The sequence below is a fragment of the Natator depressus genome, chromosome 21 (genome assembly GCF_965152275.1).
Source record: "Natator depressus isolate rNatDep1 chromosome 21, rNatDep2.hap1, whole genome shotgun sequence".
NCBI classification, from domain to species: domain Eukaryota; kingdom Metazoa; phylum Chordata; order Testudines; family Cheloniidae; genus Natator; species Natator depressus.
This window is the reverse complement of record NC_134254.1, coordinates 8,137,531-8,143,530: the sequence shown is the minus strand read 5'-3', so window position 1 is coordinate 8,143,530 and position 6,000 is coordinate 8,137,531. Positions and strand designations below refer to the sequence as shown.

Below are 6,000 nucleotides of genomic sequence, written 5' to 3'. Positions count from 1 at the left end.
TGGATCCTCAAGATGCTCACTGAAGTTTTACAGAGTAGTAAATAACTACGGGATTGTCTTGATTAATAGTGATGGGGCTACAATTGCTGGGTATTTATGATACCTCACGGTGCCTGCAAATTCCACCTGATTAACTAGATGCAGGTGCAAAGGCAAATCATGGCCTTGAGACTCATCCTTATGCCTAAAATATTTCAGCTCCGTGTTTCTGAAGCAATACTTTTTCTCTCCAAATATGTGAGGAAAATGTCATAGAAGGATAAAAGGGCAGTGAGAAATGTGGAGATCAGAAAAGGATATTTACCAGAGGGGAGAGAGAGTAAAGATGCATGCCATGAGTCCAATGAACATAAGGTCAATGAAATAAAAAATGTCTCCGTGCTCATAAGGGGGTCTGTCCCTTTCCAGTCGCTGTTGCACAGATGTAGACTGGTAGGAGAAGCAGCTCTCTGTTACCAGCCGTGCTGCTTCCTGCTCCAAATCACACGTTTCAGGATGCTCTCAACGCTGCATACAGCTCCTCCACTGCTTGATGCTATCAGACTGATCCTGTATGTTAAATTCATTTGCAGTCGTCCAATGATGAGTGGAAGGAAGTTTAGACTAACCATAAGGCATGTCATAGCTGATGTTAAACAGTCTACCAAAATAGACTGATTGTATTGTAAGTGAGCTGCAGGGGTAATTAGCAGCTTCCTCAGAGGGAAGCTGTGAAAAATGCAGAAACCCTCTATTGGAGCGTAAGCTTGTCTGCACATAGGGCAGGGACTAGCACAATGGGGATCTGGTCCGTGAGTGGGGCTTCTAAAGCACTAGTGAAATACTCACCTGTCGTTATGAGTAGAGCACTGACTTCTCCCCATCTGTGAGAATGGTACAAGTCTTCACAATTGTACCTTGTTTTTTTCATTGTATGTTAATCCCAAACCCCTCGTCTAATCTTTTAAACCAAGAGCTGTACACAGCAACAGGGTGGTGTCTGTGTCACAGAGTACTGGATTGCGTGTCTGGGGTTCTGTGATTTATTTTTGGGTCTGCTAGCTCACTTGCTGATGACTTTGGGCAAGTCACGTCTCCATGTTGTGCCTCAGTTTCCCCCTCTCTAAAATAGAAGTCAATAGTACTTACTTTCCTCAAGGGGTGAAGTGAGGTATAATTGTAAAGTGCTTTGAGCTCTTGTAGAAATGAATTGGGAGAATATCTATCTCAAAGTGAGATTGAGCTCTTGAGGGGAAAACCTGCAGGTTGAAAGGTGGCCACAGTCTTGGACTACAGAGGGCGCTGTTGCCCCTAGCAACACCATCCACCACAATTGCAAAGTGTCATAAGCCTCTGCTGGAACATAGAGTTCTCCAGCACTCATACGGCTTTATTGGCTCCAAAACAACCTGGAAGAAAGATAAAGCTGGGCTGTAGAGTGGGGGACCATTCTTATTCAGTACAATAGCCAACAAGCAGGCCTGCCTATTTCTCACCCCCGCACCTTCTACGATGCCTGTGTTCCCTGAGAACTGACATGGCCCTGCCTCAGAGTAGGAGGAAGAACGGAAGGGTCTGTTTTTGACTGAGCGAGTGGCAGGCAGAAGGAGTAAGGTAGAGTGAACTCTTACAATCGGGCTCTGTGTTTAGGGGGCTCCTTTTGCTTGGCTTTCCGCTCTCCTGAAACCTGTTGTGTTTGCTTTGCAAGCTGTGTTTTTCCGTAACGTGCAAATTCCTTTCCACCGAGCAGAGATGGGTACAGACGCCTTCTGAGGAGGATGCACTGAGTGGTGGTAAGGTTCCTGAAATGTGCAGTTAACCCTGAGCGTGGTGGGGTTGAGGGATTATTGCAGTTGAATGCCCCACTGCATGGAGCAATTGCGGTGCTACAGAGCACACAAATCTCTAGGTAGAAAAGTGCTGGGAGTGGAATTTGTCAGAGAAACTTTTCTTGCCCCAACCAGAGCTTACATGCTACAGCAGGAGGTGTAGAAAAATCCAAGAGCGGACCTCAAACAGCCTGGTCCCTTTGTAGAAACAGCATTCCCAATCTTTATGTGTTGGAAGCAAATAGTTCAGCGCTAGGAATGTAGGTGGCCTGTTACAAGCTAATTGAGAGGTGGTCTCTGCCCCACGGAATTTAACATCTGAGACTACAGCATTGACTTTACAGAACAAATTACAGCCTGCTCCCGGCAACCTGGAGCCACATTTCCTACCAAACACTCGGGCAGTGTGTTTTTATTAAAGATGAAGGTGGCACAGGTTCAGGTTAAATGTGAGTGCCCTTGTTTTGTCCATGGCTATGGTCCTGTGTACTGAAGTAATGAAATCAAAAGCATTCCAACCCTTCCATTTCATGGTCTAAACTCGATTACCCTAACACAGACCGTTCCTTTAACGGGCTCTTGTTTGCAAGATCTTTGCTCCCTTCTGTGATTACAAGGGGCTTCGGTGCACAGACGGCATCTTCTTGTTCCCAATTTCTACTGCATTTAACCCCTTGACTCAGGGGAAGTTTGTTCCTTTTAGGAACATGGTTTCTGTGGAAAGCCCTGTGTTTTCATCTAGTATCTCTAGTGGCACTATACTTATGGTTCTTCCACTTTAAACGCTGCTTTTTTCCAAGAGACTCCACAGGGACAAACGTTTTCCTGCCCGATATAAGTCAGAATTAAATCTGTCTGCCATGGGATGGGGGCGGGGGCAGCGTTGTCATTTGTGTGAAGCATAAGCTTTATTTTTGCACAGACTCTCAGTGGGTCATTCTTTGCCTAGATGGTTGTTTAAAGTGAGTTTCACTGTGGCTCTTTGATATGATCCCTGGATTTGCACAGAGGCTTTCGTATGGGGCTGAAAACAAACTCATGAGCCGTTTGGATGCTAAAAATCTCATTAGCATCAGCGGAAAGACCCAGGGTTGTTTCCTAGAGTAATTGCTTGTTGTCCATATGCTCATATTTGAAGCCAGGAAATGAATGCCGGAGCACCATGCCAGTGGGCTCTCTGGGTAAGAGTGCATGTGGTGGTGCTTGCAGTGGGCTCAACCCCAAGGCACAAAGACAGCGGCTTTGTGTGGCTGGCCGGCTGCCTGCTGATCTTGGGTTAGCGCCACCATTTACACCAACAGCCGCCTTGGGGGGAAGAAGAATCAGTGGGTTTAGAAACTGGGTTGGCATCAGAAGGTCAGAAAGGATCCTGAAGAGTCTGGGCCAGTGCTCTGTGCAGCAGTCTGGCCTGTCCCAGCCATGATGCACGTTGCAATGATGATTCCTGAAAGCCCCATGCGTAGGGTCCTAGGGCCCGACTCATGCTACTTTGCCTTGCTGCAAACCCAGAGGCCTGATTTCTGCTCCTAAGATGGGCTCGTTGTCCCAAAGAAAGGGGCAGCGGCAGTCGTTAGTGACCCCACTCTGTGGCTGGATAGACCGGGGGACCTGGGTTAAAACAGTAGGGAGAATAGGTCACTTTTCATCAAAACTATGGTAAATATCATGCCTGGGGAAGTTTATTGGGGCCTTTATGATGGCCTTGGCCACTGTTTCCCCCTTTCCTTCTGTCAAGCCCCCGGCCCAAGCGCTCTGACTGCAGGATGCTAAAAGGCCAGATTCAGCAAAGTTTATTAGCACAGGCAACCTGCCCCGAAAGCTGGCCAGGATGGAAGGTGGACAGTGCCGTCTCCTTCCTGAGTCATGTACTTTGACATTCATACCCACCAGAGCAAAATTACCCTGGCTGCAGCATTTCTTGGGAAAACAAGTCAAGGGCATGTTGCTTCCTCTCAGCCACACCGGCAAGAGGAACTGCCGTGCCCTGCTCCGACGCTTCACGTTCACATAAGCCCTTTGACGCACGGATCAAATGTTAGTTCACTGAGCCTCCCAAGACCCGGTGGGGAGGTGAACGTTAATTCTAGCTTCCAAAAGAACCATGGAGCTACTGTGGGACTTGGCCCAAGGAGTGGTAGCAAGTCAGTGGCTGCACCTGACTCCCAGGCCCCTGCAAGGGTGGGACTCAAACGTGGGGGACCTCAGTCGCCTGCTCTAGCCAAGAAACCTCATTCCCTCCCGCAGCTTGGGCTTGAAGTCTGGAGTCCTAAGCGTCACCTGCGCTGATCGCTCTCCTGCATTACTGTGGGTGCTAACACCAGCTGATTCTTATAGCAGGGAGGCCATCTGGGCAGCAACAAAAATGGACTTCTGTGCCCACCGCAATGACCTTTCCACTCAACATTTCTGACTCCCATCTACCTGGATGCTGTGGGACAGAGACGTGGTGAACCAAAGCTAGAACAAGAGACTGCAGTGCATTGTCTTAGGCCAATCTAGCCTTTTGTACGTGTCCTTTATTGTGTTCATGGAGGAGCACTAACCAGAGTCTCAAAAGTACCTAGCAACAAGCAGATGCCATGGGGACAAGTCCAGGTTTTCCAAACGCTTTGGAAAATTCTGCCCTTAACATCTGTTCTTCAGTTCCCCAAACCATAAATGTTTCTCTCAGCCCAGGGGCTTTCGTAATGGTTGATAAAGAACTCGGAGATCCTAGGCTAAAAAGTGCCGGGAGGAGCAGTGTATTCCTGTTACTCCAGCTTTGCTGCCGGCGGGTAATGCATTTGCTCTGTAAATAAATCAAAGCTTTCTAGGGCGGTCCACACTGCCCCCTCTGTGCTGCACAGACCTCTCCGTTATACCTGTGCCAGGCCCCGGAGCTGCACCAGTGTCAGTGAGAAGGGAACTTTGGCTTCTCTGTTGTGTTTGCCAACTGAGAGCAGTGGCTATTGAACGGTACGAAGCTGGTGCTTTGGAACAGAGCTGAGCTGTGTCCTGCTCAGATGTCTCATGGGTAGTGGTGGCTACAGAAACGCTACCGCTCTCTCCTTTCCTTCCAAATTTCGGGGCTTGTCCCCTGCAGCTGCTGCACCTCGGAGCAGAGCTCTAGGCTACCCCTGCTTGCCCAGGTGCAGATGGCTGAGCGGGATTCATAAGGGCATCATCGGCGGATACCAGGCTCCTAGTGAAGATGGCCTTTTAAGTCAAGGTCGCAGCAGGCAGCGGCATCCGCTCGTCTTTCAAAGGCTTTATTCTTGATTGGGGCACATCACAGCATGTCTCAAAACACCTCCCCCCGAACAGTGTCTCGGAGGCTTATCCCTTTATCATAAATCAGCAGCAGAGCTAATATTCATGTTTAGGAAGTGAGATCGTATCAGAGCCCCATGCTGGGCTTCGAACTGGGTGCGCGGTGAGGCATGCATGGGTTTGGGGTGTGAGGCAAAGGGGGGGATTGCGGCAGGAACTCTTTATCAGAGAGGAAACTGTACTGTACTTAAACAGGAGAGAGAGAGTTCTGTGTGCATGCAGCACCTTTGCCACGACCATTAAAGAACATCTGCTACAGGGCACACTCTGCCATCTCATGTTAGTACCCTGGGCCGATCGATGTGTTGCATACATGCAATAGTGTCAATCACATACCGGCTAGCGAACAATTAACTAATGGCTCAGATTATACTCAACGTTCAGAGGACAGGGTAATTCAAGAAGACAAAATACTAGAGGTTCTGAAACATAAAGCACCTGGCTGTGAACCGAAATTTCCCTTAAAAATATTTTTTTAAGCTGACACGATGATTGACTCCTATCACGCTTTTCATTCATAGATCTTGACGTGCCTTACAAAATTGATCAAGTATCACTAGCCCCATTTTGAAGAGGGGGAAACTGAGGCATGGAGCGAGAGGAAGGGATTTGCCCAAGGTCAACCAGTGAGTCAGTGGCAGGGTTAGAATTCAGATGTCCTGACTCTGAGTGTCCTGTCTAGCCCCTTCCCCACACTGCATCCCTTAACTTCTGATCATACTAATTCTGAAGGAAATTCCTCCTTTGAAACTAGAGTTATAAGCAATTTTGAGGCAGATTCTGCCCTGATTTTCACCCCAATGACAGTGGGATTGCTGTGAATAATGGCAGAATTAGGGGCTTACTAATTTTCTTAGTGTTCCTTTCCTTTAAACAAACAAAA

At 48.1% G+C, this 6,000-nt stretch overlaps 1 protein-coding gene across 3 annotated transcripts in view; it reads left to right on the top strand.

Annotated features, from left to right (window-relative positions):
• The first annotated feature begins 1,384 nt into the window (after positions 1-1,384).
• Positions 1,385-6,000, top strand: part of SOX13 (SRY-box transcription factor 13) — a 90,101-nt gene continuing 85,485 nt past the window's right edge. For all 3 annotated transcript variants that reach the window (XM_074936091.1, XM_074936090.1, XM_074936089.1), the window contains exon 1: positions 1,385-1,593. The gene's annotated coding sequence lies outside the window, so the exon portion shown is untranslated. The remainder of the gene's footprint in view (positions 1,594-6,000) is intronic.